The 15,900-nt window shown below is 37.2% G+C and overlaps 1 non-coding gene across 1 annotated transcript; it reads left to right on the plus strand.

The window, feature by feature from the left end:
• Positions 1-4,109: 4,109 nt before the first annotated feature.
• Positions 4,110-4,217, plus strand: LOC130978240 (small nucleolar RNA R71). Its single transcript, XR_009085894.1, has one exon. It is a non-coding gene; the product is annotated as a small nucleolar RNA R71 (small nucleolar RNA).
• Positions 4,218-15,900: the final 11,683 nt, after the last annotated feature.

The raw sequence follows: 15,900 nt of genomic DNA on the forward strand, positions 1-15,900 counted from the left end.
ACCATATTCTAGCTCTGTCTCTTACAGCAAAAGGGAAAAGCATGAGTCTGTAGACTTCAGGATCAACTCCATTCGTCTTTACAGTCTCACAGATCTGCAAGAACTCAGTTAAAAATTGATAAGGATCTTCAGATGGAAGTCCATAAAACTTGCAGTTTTGTTGCATTAAGGCAACTAGCTGAGGTTTCAGCTCAAAGTTGTTGGCTCCAATGGCAGGAATGAAGATGCTTCTTCCATCAAACTTGGACGTTGGCTTTGTGAAGTCACCAAGCATTCTCCTTACATTATTATTGTTTTCTGCTGCCATCTCCTTCTCTTGTTCGAAAATTTCTGAAAGGTTGTTTCTGGATTGTTGTAATTTAGTTTCTCTTAGTTTCCTTTTCAGAGTCCTTCCAGGTTCAGGATCAATTTCAACAAGAGTGCCTTTTTCCCTGTTCCTGCTCATATGAAAGAGAAGAAAACAAGAAAAGAAGAGGAATCCTCTATGTCATAATATAGAGATTCCTTTATGTTAGTAGAAAAAGAAATGGGAGAAGAGTGAAGAAGAATGAATAGTCTGTATAAAGAGTAAGGATAGGGGAGGTGATAAGAGATGAAGAGAAGTGTTAGTAAATAAATAAGTAAATAGAATAAGAAAAAAGAGGGGAAATTTCGAAAATAATTTTGAAAAAAAGGGGTTAGTAATTTTCGAAAATTAAAAGTAAGATAAGATTAAAATTAAAATTTAGAACAAAAAGAATTTTTGAAAAAGAGGTGAGATATTTTCAAAAATTAGAGAGGGAAAAGTAGTTAGGTGGTTTTGAAAAAGATAAGAAACAAACAAAAAGTCAAATAGTTAGTTGAAAAAGATATTAAATACAAATTTGAAAAGATAAGAAGATAAGAAGTTAGATAAGATATTTTGAAATCAAATTTTGAAAAAGATAAAATTTTGAAAAAGATAAAATATAAAGATATGATAAGATATGTTTGAAAAAGATTTAATTTTTAAATTAAAATTAATTACTAACAAGAAACTAAAAGATAAGATTCTAGAACTTAAAGATTGAACCTTTCTTAACAAGCAAGTAACAAACTTCAAATTTTTGAATCAATCACATTAATTGTTAGCTAATTTTCGAAAATTTGATATAAAGGTAAGAAAAAGATTTTGAAAATATTTTGAAAAAGATTTTTGAAATTTTCGAAAAATAGAAAAAAATGAAAAGGATATAATTTTTGAAAAAGATTTTGAAAAGATAAGATTTTTAAAATTGAAAATTTGACTTGACTTGTAAGAAACAACTAATTTTGAAAATTTTTGACTAAGTCAACTCAACTTTTCGAAAATTTGGAGAGAAATAAGGAAAAGATATTTTTTATTTTTGAATTTTTTTTATGATGAAAGAGAAAAACACAAATATGACCCAAAACATAAAAATTTTAGATCAAAACACATGATGCATGCAGGAACACTATGAATGTCAGGATGAACACCAAGAACACTTTGAAGATCATGATGAACATCAAGAACATAATTTTTGAAAAATTTTTTGATGCAAAGAAAATATGCAAGACACCAAACTTAGAAATCTTTAATGCATGGATTCTAACAAACGAAAAATGCATATGAAAAACAACAAACAACACAAAACAAGAAATCATCAAGATCAAACAAGAAGACTTGTCAAGAACAACTTGAAGATTATGAAGAACACTATGAATGCATAAATTTTCGAAAAAAATAATGCATAGATTTTAAAAACATGCAATTGACACCAAACTTAAAAGTTGAATCAAGACTCAAACAAGAAACACAAGATATTTTTTATTTTTATGATTTTATTATTTTTTTTTTGGATTTTTATTAATTTTTTTCGAAAATAAAGTTTGGAAAAACGAAAAATAAAAGAAAAATTTTGAAAAAGATTTTTGAAAAGAAAATTACCTAATCTGAGCAACAAGATGAACCGTCAGTTGTCCATACTCGAACAATCCCCGGCAACGGTGCCAAAAACTTGGTGGACGAAATTGTGATCACATCAATGTAGTACTCTTTGTTATTGTATGGAATCATTATTATGGCTCTTGGCTATGTGTGGACACAACTCCGTTCAACTTAACCAGCAAGTGTACTGGGTCATCCAAGTAATACCTTACGTGAGTAAGGGTCGATCCCACAGAGATTGTTGGTATGAAGCAAGCTATGATCACCTTGTAAATCTCAGTTAGGCAGATTAAATGGTTATAGGTTTCAAAAATTAATAATAAATAGAAAATAAAAAGGGATAGAAATACTTATGTAAATCAATAGTGGAAATTTCAGATAGGCATATGGAGATGCTGTGCTCCTCTTAAATCTCTACTTTCTTATTACTTTCATCCAATCCTTCTTACTCCTTTCCATGGCAAGCTATATGTAGGGCATCACCATCATCAATGGCTACTTTTAATCCTCTCGGAAAAATGGTCCTATGCGCTGTCACTGCACGGCTAATCGTCTGGAGGCATCACCCTTGTTGATAGCTACATCCCATCCTCTCAGTGAAAATGGTCCAAATGCTCTGTCACAGCACGGCTAATCATCTGTCGGTTCTCAATCAGGTTGGAGTAGAATCCCTTGATTCTTTTGCGTTTGTCATCACGCCCAACCTTCAAGAGTTTGAAGCTCGTCACAGTCATTCAATACCGGAATCCTACTCGGAATACCACAGACAAGGTTAGACTTTCCGGATTCCCGGGATCCTACTCGGAATACCACAGACAATGTTAGACTTTCTGAATCCCCATGAATGCCGCCATCTATCTAGCTTATACCACGAAGATTCTGTTGGGAAATCTAAGAGATATGCGCCCGGCCTAGAGTAGAACGGAAGTGGTTGTCAGTCACGCGCGTTCATAGGTGAGAATGATGATGAGTGTCACGGATCATCACATTCATCAAGTTGAAGTGCAACGTATATCTTGGAATAAGAATAAAAGAGAATTGAATAGAAAGTAATTGTAATTGTATTGAAACTTGAGGTACAGCAGAGCTCCACACCCTAAATCTATGGTGTGCAGAAACTCCACCATTGAAAATACATAAGTGAAAGGTTCAGGCATGGCCGAATGGCCAGCCCCCATGAAGGTGATCAAAAGACCGAATGGTCAAGAGATAAGACTTTCAAAAGATCAGACCGTCAAAAGATGTCTAATACAATAGTAAATTGTCCTATTTATACTAGACTACCTACTAGGGTTTACATGAGTAAGTAATTGATGCATAAATCCACTTCTGGGGCCCACTTGGTATATGCTTGGGCTGAGCTTGATCTATCCACGAGCTAAGGCTTTTCTTGGAGTTGAACTCCAAGTTATAACGTGTTTTGGGCGTTCAACTCAGGATCATGACGTGTTTCTGGCGTTTAACTCCAGACAGCAGCATGTACTTGGCGTTCAATGCCAATTTACGTCGTCAATTTCCGAATAAAGTATGGACTATTATATATTGCTGGAAAGCTCTGGATGTCTACTTTCCAACGCTATTAAGAGAGCGCCATTTAGAGTTTTGTAGCTCCAGAAAATTCATTTCGAGTGCAGGGAGGTCAGATTCCAACAACATCAGTAGTCCTTTTGTCAGCCTTTTTCAGAGTTTTGCTCAAGTCTCTCAATTTCAGCCAAAAATTACCTGAAATCATAGAAAAATACACAAACTCATAGTAAAGTCCAGAAATGTGAATTTAACATAAAAACTAATGAAAACATCCCTAAAAGTAGCTTGAACTTACTAAAAACTACCTAAAAACAATGCCAAAAAGCGTATAAATTATCCGCTCATCAGATGCATTTTGCAATCCATTCAGACTCTGAGAAATCATGTTGACTTGCTGAGTCAACATTTTGTTCTGAGCTAATATGGCATTCAGAGCATCAATTTCAAGAACTCCCCTCTTCTGAGGCGTCCCATTACTCACAGGATTTCTCTCAGAGGTGTACATGAATTGGTTATTTGCAACCATGTCAATGAGTTCTTGAGCTTCTGCAGGCGTTTTCTTTAGGTGAATGGATCCACCTGCAAAATGGTCCAGTGACATCTTAGAGAACTCAGATAGACCATCATAGAATATATCCAAAATGGTCCACTCTGAAAGCATGTCAGAAGGACACTTTTTGGTCAACTGCTTGTATCTTTCCCAAACTTCATAGAGGGATTCACCATCTTTTTGCTTGAAGGTCTGAACATCCACTCTAAGCTTGCTCAGCTTTTACGGAGGAAAGAACTTGCCCAAGAAGGCCATGACCAGCTTATCCCAAGAGTCCAGGCTATCTTTAGGTTGTGAGTCCAACCATGTTCTAGCTCTGTCTCTTACAACAAAAGGGAAAAGCATGAGCCTGTAGACTTCAGGATCTACTCTATTAGTCTTAACAGTATCACAGATCTGCAAGAATTCAGTTAAAAACTGATAGGGATCTTCTGATAGAAGTCTATGGAACTTGCAGTTCTGTTGCATTAGAGCAACTAGTTGAGGCTTCAGCTCAAAATTGTTTGCTCCAATGGCAGGGATTGAGATGCTTCTTCCAAAAAAGTTAGAAGTAGGTGTAGTATAATAACCAAGCATCCTCCTTCCATTTTTGTTGAGTTCGGCCATGTCTATTTCTTTTTCGAGATTCTTTGTAAGGTTTTCTCTGGATTGTTGTACTTTAGCTTCTCTTAGCTTCCTCTTCAGAGTCCTTTCAGGTTCAGAATCTGCTTCAACAAAAATGTTCTTGTCCTTGCTCCTGCTCATATGAAAAAGAAGAAAACAGAAAAGAAAGAGGAATCCTCTATGTCACAGTATAGAGATTCCTTTATGTGAGTAGAAGAAGAAAAGAATAGAAGAGGGATGAGAAAAATTCAAACACAGAGGAGAAGAGAGAGTTCGAATTTTTAGATGAAGAGAAGAGTTCGTAAATGAATAAATAAATAGAAAGAGATGAGAGGGAAGAGTTTTCGAAAATTGTTTTGAAAATGGTTAGTGAATTTCAAAAATTAAAAGAAGAAATAAAAATAAAATTAAAATTTGAAACAATTAGTTAATTAAAAGAATTTTTAAAAAGAGGAAGGAATTTTTGAAAATTAGAGAGAGAAAAGTAGTTAGGTGGTTTTGAAAAAGATAAGAAACAAACAAAAAGTCAATTAGTTAGTTGAAAAAGATTTGAAAATCAATTTTGAAAAGATAAGAAGTTAGAAAAGATTTTGAAATTGATTTTGAAAAAGATATGATTGAAAAGATATTTTGAAAACATATGATTTTTAAAACTAAAATTTGATTACTTGACTAACAAGAAACTAAAAGATATGATTCTAGAATTTAAAGATTGAACCTTTCTTAACAAGAAAGTAACAAACTTCAAATTTTTGAATCAATCACATTAATTGTTAGTAAAGTTTTCAAAAATTTGAAATAAAGATAAGAAAAGATTTTGAAAATAAATTTTAAAAATTTTCAAAAAATAATAAGAAAAATGAAAAAGATTTGATTTTTGAAAAAGTTTTGAAAAGATAGGATTTTTAAAATTGAAATCTTGACTTGACTAACAAGAAATAACTTATTTTAAAAATGTTTGACTAAGTCAACCCAAAGATTTCGAATTTTTGAGTAAAATAAGAAAAATATATTTTTTTATTTTTGATTTTTTAATGAGGAGAGAGAAAAATACAAATATGACCCAAAACATGAAAATTTTGGATCAAAACACATGATGCATGCAAGAACACTATGAATGTCAAGATGAACACCAAGAACACTTTGAAGATCAAGATGAACATCAAGACTTATTTTTGAAAAATTTTCAAGAAAAGAAAAACATGCAAGACACCAAACTTAGAAATTTTTCATGCTTAGACTCTATGAACGCAAAAATGCATATGAAAAACAACAAAAGACACAAAACAAGAAAATATGAAGATCAAACAAGAAGACTGGTGCACGAAATTGCAATCACACTTTTGCAATCCCGCACAACTAACCAGCAAGTGCACTGGGTCGTCCAAGTAATACCTTACGTGAGTAAGGGTCGATCCCACGGAGATTGTCGGCTTGAAGCAAGCTATGGTTATCTTGTAACTCTTAGTCAGGATATCAAAAATTATCAGGATTGATTGTGAAAAGCAAAAGATCATGAAATAAGTACTTGTTTTGCAGTAATGGGGAACAGGTTGAGGTTTTGGAGATGCTCTGGCTTCTGAACCTCTGCTTCCCTACTGTCTTCTTCTTCAAACACGCAAGGTTCCTTCCATGGCAAGCTGTATGTAGGGTTTCACCGTTGTCAATGGCTACCTCCCATCCTCTCAGTGAAAATGTTCAACGCACCCTGTCACGGTACGGCTATTCAGCTGTCGGTTGTCGATCATGTCGGAATAGAATCCAGTGATTCTTTTGCGTCTGTCACTAACGCCCCACAATCGCGAGTTTGAAGCTCGTCACAGTCATTCAATCATTGAATCCTACTCAGAATACCACAGACAAGGTTTAGACCTTCCGGATTCTCTTGAATGCCGCCATCAATTCTAGCTTATACCACGAAGATTCTAGTTAAGGAATCCAAGAGATATCTACTCAATCTAAGGTAGAATGGAGGTGTTTGTCAGGCACACGTTCATAGGTGAGAATGATGATGAGTGTCACGGATCATCACATTCATCAGGTTTAGGAACAAGTGATATCTTAGAATAGAAGCAAGCGTGATTGAATGAAAAACAGTAGTAATTGCATTAATCCATCAAGACACAGCAGAGCTCCTCACCCCCAACCATGGGGTTTAGAGACTCATGCTGTAGAGGATACAATAAGAAACGTGTAAAGTGTCATGAGGTACAGATACAATGTCAAAAGATCCTATTAATAGTGAACTAGTAACCTAGGGTTTACAGAAATGAGTAAATGGCAGAAAAATCCACTTCCGGGCCCACTTGGTGTGTGCTTGGGCTGAGCATTGAATCATTTTCCTGTACAGACTCTTTCTGGAGTTAAACGCCAGCTTTTATGCCAGTTTGGGCGTTTAACTCCAATTTTTATGCCAGTTCTAGCGTTAAACGCTGGGAATTCTGAAGCTGATTTTCAACGCCGGTTTGGGCCATCAACTCTTGGGCAAAGTATGGACTATCATATATTGCTGGAAAGCCCAGGATGTCTACTTTCCAACGCCGTTGAGAGCGCACCAATTGAACTTCTGTAGCTCCAGAAAATCCACTTCGAGTGCAGGGAGGTCAGAATCCAACAGCATCTGCAGTCCTTTTCAGTCTCTGAATCAGATTTTTGCTCAGGTCCCTCAATTTCAGCCAGAAAATACCTGAAATCACAGAAAAATACACAAACTCATAGTAAAGTCCAGAAAAGTGAATTTTAACTAAAAACTAATAAAAATGTAATAAAAACTAACTAAAATATACTAAAAGCATACTAAAAACAATGCCAAAAAGCGTACAAATTATCCGCTCATCACAACACCAAACTTAAATTGTTGCTTGTCCCCAAGCAACTGAAAATTGAATAAGATAAAAAGAAGAGAATATGCAATGAATTCCAAAAACATCTATGAAGATCAGTATTAATTAGATGAGCGGGGTTTTTAGCTTTTTGCCTCTGAACAGTTTTGGCATCTCACTCTATCCTTTGAAATTCAGAATGATTGGCTTCTATAGGAACTCAGAATCCAGATAGTGTTATTGATTCTCCTAGTTAAGTATGATGATTCTTGAACACAGCTACTTTATGAGTCTTGGCCGTGGCCCAAAGCACTCTGTCTTCCAGTATTACCACCGGATACATACATGCCACAGACACATAATTGGGTGAACCTTTTCAGATTGTGACTCAGCTTTGCTAGAGTCCCCAATTAGAGGTGTCCAGGGTTCTTAAGCACACTCTTTTTGCCTTGGATCACAACTTTATTTCTTTCTTTTTCTTTCTTTTTTTTTCTTTCTCCTTTTTTTTCGTTTTTTTTTTCTTTTTCTCTTTTTTTTTTTGCTTCCATTTTTTTTGTATTCACTGCTTTTTCTTGCTTCAAGAATCATTTTTATGATTTTTCAGATCCTCAGTAACATGTCTCCTTTTTCATCATTCTTTCAAGAGCCAACCAATCATGAACAACAAATTCAAAAGACATATGCACTGTTTAAGCATACATTCAGAAAACAAAAGTATTGCCACCACATCAAAATAATTAATCTGTTATAAAATTCAAAATTCATGCAATTCTTCTCTTTTTCAATTAAGAACATTTTTCATTTAAGAAAGGTGATGGATTCATAGGACATTCATAACTTTAAGGCATAGACACTAAGACACTAATGATCACAAGACATAAACATGGATAAACATAAGCATGAAATTCGAAAAACAAGAAAATAAAGAACAAGGAAATTAAAGAACGGGTCCACCTTAGTGATTTGTTCTTCCTCTTGAAGATCTTATGGAGTGCTTGAGCTCCTCAATGTCTCTTCCTTGCTTTTGTTGCTCCTCCCTCATGATTCTATGATCTTCTTTAATTTCATGGAGGAGGATGGAATGTTCTTGGTGCTCCACCCTTAGTTGTCCCTTGTTGGAACTCAATTCTCCTAGGGAGGTGTTGATTTGCTCTCAATAGTTTTGTGGAGGAAAGTGCATCCCTTGAGATGAATCTCTCCATCTCCCATGGCTCTGAGGTGGAAGCTTTTGCCTTCCCTTTCCTCTTTCTAGAGGTTTCTCCGGCCTTAGGTGCCAAAAATAGTTATGGAGAAACAAAAAGCAACGCTTTTACCACACCAAACTTAGAAGGTTTGCTCGTCCTCGAGCAAAAGAAGAAAGAAGAGAGAGAGTGGTGGGGTAGGTGGGGATCACAGATCCTGAGGTGTCAAGGATAATTCATCCCTGCACCAAGTGGCGAGCAAAAATGCTCCTACTGCCAATCCTGGCGTTAAACGCCGGGCCGGTGCCCATTTCTGGCGTTTAACGCCAGCTTGGTGCCCATTCCTGGCGTTTAACGCCAGTCTGGTGCCCTTTTCTGGCGTTAAACGCCCAGAATGGTGCCAGACTGGGCGTTAAATGCCCATTTGCTGCCTTTACTGGCGTTTAAACGCCAGCAAGGTTTTCCTCCAGGGTGAGCTATTTTTCTTTCTGTTTTTTCATTCTGTTTCTGCTTTTTCAATTGATTTTGTGACTTTCCATGATCATCAACCTATAGAAAACATAAAATAACAAAGGAAAATAATAAATATAACATTGGGTTGCCTCCCAACAAGCGCTTCTTTAATGCCAGTAGCTTGACAGTAGGCTCTCATGGAGCCTCACAGATGTTCAGAGCAATGCTGGAACCTATCCAACACCAAACTTAGAGTTTGGTTGTGACCTCCCAACACCAAACTTAGAGTTTGACTGTGGGGGCTCTATTTGACTCTGTTTTGAGAGAAGCTCTTCATGCTTCCTCTCCATGGTTACAGAAGGAGAACCTTGAGTCTTATAGTTTGCACTGTCTGCAAGCCACGGAGCTTCCTGAATAGCAAATAATTGCTCATCCGGAAAGGCTTCAGAGATCTCAGTAGGAGGAAGAGATGCTTCTGCTACTGGTTCTCTCCGGGACAGGTGATCAGCTACTTGATTCTCTGTCCCTTTTCTGTCTCTTATTTCTATATCAAACTCCTGCAGAAGCAACACCCATCTTATGAGCCTGGGTTTTAAATCCTGCTTTGTGAGTAGATATTTAAGAGCAGCATGGTCAGTGTACACAATCACTTTTGATCCTACTAAATAAGATCTGAACTTGTCAAGGGCATAAACCACTGCAAGTAACTCCTTTTCTGTGGTTGTGTAGTTCTTCTGTGCATCATTTAGAATACGGCTGCCGTAATAAATGACGTGCAGAAGCTTACCATGCCTTTGTCCCAAAACTGCACCAATGGCATGGTCACTGGCATCACACATTAGTTCAAATGGTAATGTCCAGTTTGGTGCAGAGATGACTGGTGCTGTGACCAGCTTAGCTTTCAGAGTCTCAAACGCCTGCAAACACTCATTATCAAAGATAAATGGAGTGTCAGCAGCTAGCAGATTACTCAGAGGTTTGGCAATTTTTGAAAAATCCTTTATAAATCTTCTGTAGAATCCTGCATGCCCCAGAAAGCTTCTGATTGCCTTAACATTGGCAGGTGGTGGTAATTTTTCAATTACCTCCACCTTAGCTTGATCCACCTCTATTCCTTTGTTCGCAATTTTATGCCCAAGGACAATTCCTTCAGTCACCATGAAGTGACATTTTTCCCAGTTTAAAACTAGGTTGGTCTCTTGGCATCTTTTCAGAACAAGTGCTAGATGGTTAAGGCAGGAGCTGAATGAGTCTCCAAATACTGAAAAGTCATCCATGAAGACTTCCAGAAATTTCTCTACCATATCTGAGAAGATAGAGAGCATGCACCTTTGAAAGGTTGCAGGTGCATTGCACAGACCAAAAGGCATCCTTCTGTAGGCAAATACTCCAGAAGGACATGTAAATGCTGTTTTTTCTTGGTCCTGAGGATCTACTGCAATTTGGTTGTAACCTGAATAGCCATCCAAAAAGTAGTAATATTCATGACCTGCTAGTCTCTCTAGCATCTGGTCTATGAATGGTAAAGGAAAATGATCCTTCCTGGTGGCTGTGTTGAGCCTTCTGTAGTCAATACACATACGCCACCCTGTAACTATTCTTGTAGGAACCAGTTCATTCTTTTCATTATTAAACACTGTTATGCCTCCCTTCTTGGGGACAACGTGGACAGGGCTCACCTAGGGGCTATCAGAAATAGGATAAATAATCCCAGCCTCTAGTAACTTAGTGACCTCTTTCTGCACCACCTCCTTCATGGCTGGATTTAGCCGCCTTTGTGGTTGAACCACTGGCTTAGCATCATCATCCAATAGGATCGTGTGCATGCATCTTGCTGGGCTAATGCCCTTAAGATCACTTATGGACCACCCAAGAGCTGTCTTGTGTGTTCTTAGCACTTGAATTAGTGCTTCCTCTTCCTGTGGATTTAAAGCAGAGCTTATGATCACTGGAAAAGTGTCACCTTCTCCCAGAAATGCATATTTCAAGGATGGTGGTAGTGGCTTGAGCTCCGATTTAGGAGGCTTATCTTCTTCTTGAGGAATTTTCAGAATTTCTTTTATTTCCTTTAGTTCCTCCAGATCAAGCTGAACATCTTTAAAGATGTCCTCTAGCTCTGATTCAAGACTTTCAGTCATATTGACCTCCTCCACCAAAGAGTCAATAATATCAGCGCTCATGCAGTCATTTGATGTGTCTGGATGCTGCATAGCTTTGACAACATTCAACTTGAACTCATCCTCATTGACTCTCAGGGTTACTTTCCCTTTTTGTACATCAATGAGAGTTCGTCCAGTTGCTAGGAAAGGTCTTCCTAGAATGAGAGTTGCACTCTTGTGCTCCTCCATTTTCAGCACTACAAAGTCAGTTGGAAAGGCGAATGGCCCAACCTTGACAATCATGTCCTCAATTATGCCTGATGGATATTTAATGGAGCCATCAGCAAGTTGGAGGCATATCCGGGTTGGTTTGACTTCTTCAGTCAACCCAAGCTTTCTGATAGTGGATGCAGGTATTAGATTGATGCTTGCTCCAAGGTCACACAGGGCTGTCTTGGTGCAAGCACCTTCTAATGTGCATGGTATCATAAAGCTTCCTGGATCTTGAAGCTTTTCTGGTAAGCTTTTCAGAATGACTGCACTGCATTCTTCAGTGAGAAATACTTTTTCAGTTTCTCTCCAATCCTTCTTATGACTTAAGATCTCTTTCATGAACTTAGCATAAGAAGGTATTTGCTCAAGTGCCTCTGCAAACGGAATCTTTATTTCAAGAGTCCTTAGATAGTCTGCAAAGCGGGCAAATTTCTTATCCTGTTCTGCTTGGCAGAGTTTCTGAGGATAAGGCATCTTGGCTTTATATTCTTCAACCTTAGTTACAGCAGGTTTATTTTCTACAGAAGTGGTTGGAGGAGCCTGCTTAAAGGGGTTGTTATCAGCACTTGCAAGTGTCTGACCCCTTTGTGGCGTTTGAACGCCAGGATTGGGTGCTTTTTGGGCGTTTAACGCCAGATTGCAACCCTTTTCTGGCGTTTGAACGCTAGAAGTGGCTACCCATTGGGCGTTTAACGCCACTTCCTTACCCTTTTCTGGCGTTTGAACGCCAGAATCATTCCTCTCTGGGCTCTTACTGTCCTCAGAGGGATTTTGGGTAGTTAGTTGGTCATCCTCTGTCAGTTGTTCCTTTCTTAGCTTTCTGATGCTTTGAGTTGATACATTCAATGTCTTCCCACTCCTTAATTTAACAGCTTGGCATTCTTCTATTATCTGTTTAGATAGTTGCTGTCTTGTCTGATTCAATTGTGCTTCCATATTCTTGTTAGCATTTTTAGTGTCTTGGAGAATCTCTTTAAATTCTGCTAATTGTTTTGTCATAAGGAGTAATTGCTGATTAAGCTCAACCATCTGTTCTTGAGGGTTAGGATCAGTAGTTACTGCCATAACTTCTTCTTTTGTGGAGAACTAATTGCTAGAGTACAAATGATGATTTCTAGCAACAGTATCTATAAGCTCCTGAGCCTCCTCAATCGTCTTCCTCATATGTATAGATCCACCTGCTGAGTGGTCTAGAGACATCTGAGCTTTTTCTGTAAGCCCATAATAGAAGATGTCTAACTGTACCCACTCTGAAAACATTTCAGAGGGGCATTTTCTTAGCATTCCTCTATACCTCTCCCAGGCATTATAAAGGGATTCATTATCCTCTTGTTTAAAGCCTTGGATGTCCAGCCTTAGCTGTGTCATCCTTTTTGGAGGGTAAAATTGATTCAGGAATTTGTCTGATAACTGTTTCCATGTCTTTATGCTTGCTATAGGTTGGTTATTCAACCACCTCTTAGCTTGATCTTTTACAGCAAATGAAAATAGTAATAGTCTGTAGACATCCTGATCCACCTCTTTATCACGTACTGTGTCAGCAAGTTGTAAGAATTGTGCCAGAAACTCAGTAGGTTCTTCTTGTGGAAGACCGGAATACTGGCAATTTTGCTGCACAATGATAATGAGTTGAGGATTTAGCTCAAAGCTGCTTGCTTTAATGGGAGGTATACAGATGCTACTCCCATATGCAGCTGTAATGGGGTTAGCATATGACCCCAGAGTCCTTCTGGACTGTTCAATTTCACTTAGGTCCATGATGGAGAAAGGGAATATGATATGAATTCACAAGTAAAGTAAAAATTTTTTTTAAAGGTGACCGAAAGAAAAAAATAAAATAAAATAAATGGAAAATAAATAAAATTTCGAAAACTAAAAGAAAATAAGATCAAAGCAAATTGAAAACTAAATCAATTAGTTAATTAAAAAGATTTTAGAATTAGCAATTAAAAAGATATGATTGAAAATATGATTGCAATTAAAAAGATTTGATTTTTGAAAAAGATTTGAGAAGATCAATTCTTGAGATTAGAATTTTGACTTGACTAAAAAAAAGATATGATTTTAAAAATCTTTGACTAAATTAATGCAAAATTTTGAAAATTATGAGTAAAATAAGGAAAGGATATTTTTTTGATTTTTAAATTTTAATGAGGAAAGAGAAAAACAACAAAAAGACACTAAACTTAAATATTTTAGATCAAAACAAAGAGAACAAACAAGAAAACTTTGAATATCAAGATGAACACCAAGAACACTTTGAAGGTCAAGATGAACACCAAGAACAAATTTTTGAAAAATTTTTAAGTGAATAAAAGCACAAAAGACACCAAACCTAAAATTTTTAGAAAATCAAACACAAATTTTCGAAAACTTAAAGGAAAACACAAGGAAGACACCAAACTTAAAATATGAAACTAAAGTCAAATAAAAGACTCTAAACCAACAAAAATAAAACAGTCCTAATCTAAGCAACAAGATAAACCGTCAGTTGTCCAAACTCGAACAATCCCCGACAACGGCGCCAAAAACTGGGTGCACGAAATTGCAATCCCGCACAACTAACCAGCAAGTGCACTGGGTCGTCCAAGTAATACCTTACGTGAGTAAGGGTCGATCCCACGGAGATTGACGGCTTGAAGCAAGCTATGGTTATCTTGTAACTCTTAGTCAGGATATCAAAAATTATCAGGATTGATTGTGAAAAGCAAAAGATCATGAAATAAGTACTTGTTTTGCAGTAATGGGGAACAGGTTGAGGTTTTGGAGATGCTCTTCCCTACTGTCTTCTTCTTCAAACACGTAAGGCTCCTTCCATGGCAAGCTGTATGTAGGGTTTCACTGTTGTCAATGGCTACCTCCCATCCTCTCAGTGAAAATGTTCAATGCACCCTGTCACGGTACGGCTATTCAGCTGTCGGTTCTCGATCATGTCGGAATAGAATCCAGTGATTCTTTTGCGTCTGTCACTAACGCCCCACAATTGCGAGTTTGAAGCTCGTCACAGTCATTCAATCATTGAATCCTACTCAGAATACCACAGACAAGGTTTAGACCTTCCGGATTCTCTTGAATGCCGCCATCAATTCTAGCTTATACCACGAAGATTCTAGTTAAGGAATCCAAGAGATATCTACTCAATCTAAGGTAGAATGGAGGTGGTTGTCAGGCACACGTTCATAGGTGAGAATGATGATGAGTGTCACGGATCATCACATTCATCAGGTTTAGGAACAAGTGATATCTTAGAATAGAAGCAAGCGTGATTGAATGAAAAACAGTAGTAATTGCATTAATCCATCAAGACACAGCAGAGCTCCTCACCCCCAACCATGGGGTTTAGAGACTCATGTTGTAGAGGATACAATGAGAAACGTGTAAAGTGTCATGAGGTACAGATACAATGTCAAAAGATCCTATTAATAGTGAACTAGTAACCTAGGGTTTACAGAAATGAGTAAATGACAGAAAAATCCACTTCCGGGCCCACTTGGTGTGTGCTTGGGCTGAGCATTGAAGCATTTTCATGTAGAGACTCTTTTTGGAGTTAAACGCCAGCTTTTATGCCAGTTTGGGCGTTTAACTCCAATTTTTATGCCAGTTCCAGCGTTAAACACTGGGAATTCTGAAGCTGATTTGCAACGCCGGTTTGGGCCATCAAATCTCGGACAAAGTATGGACTATTATACATTTCTGGAAAGCCCAGGATGTCTACTTTCCAACGCCGTTAAGAGCGCGTCAATTGGACTTCTGTAGCTCCAGAAAATCCACTTCGAGTGCAGGGAGGTCAGAATCCAACAGCATCTGCAGTCCTTTTCAGTCTTTGAATCAGATTTTTGCTCAGGTCCCTCAATTTCAGCCAGAAAATACCTGAAATCACAGAAAAACACACAAACTCATAGTAAAGTCCAGAAAAGTGAATTTTAACTAAAAACTAATAAAAATGTAATAAAAACTAACTAAAATATACTAAAAACATACTAAAAACAATGCGAAAAAGCGTACAAATTATCCGCTCATCAAAGACTTACCAAGAACAACCTGAAGATCATGAAGAACACCATGCATGAATTTTTCGAAAAAAATGCATAAATTTTAAAAACATGCAATTGACACCAAACTTAAAAATTGACTCAAGACTCAAACAAGAAACACAAATATTTTTTATTTTTATGATTTTATACAAAAAAAATTTTGAAAAAGAAAACAAATAAAAAAATTTTGAAAGATTTTTGAAAATTTTTTGAAAAGAAAATTACCTAATCTGAGCAACAAGATGAACCGTCAGTTGTCCAAACTCGAACAATCCCCGGCAACGGCGCCAAAAACTTGGTGCACGAAATTGTGATCATCAACAATGGCGCCAACAGACTTGGAGCTCTCAAACGTGAATCACATTTTGTCACAACTTCGCACAACTAACCAGCAAGTGCACTAGGTCGTCCAAGTAATACCTTACGTGAGT

Source organism: Arachis stenosperma, chromosome 4, assembly GCF_014773155.1.
Source record: "Arachis stenosperma cultivar V10309 chromosome 4, arast.V10309.gnm1.PFL2, whole genome shotgun sequence".
NCBI lineage: Eukaryota > Viridiplantae > Streptophyta > Magnoliopsida > Fabales > Fabaceae > Arachis > Arachis stenosperma.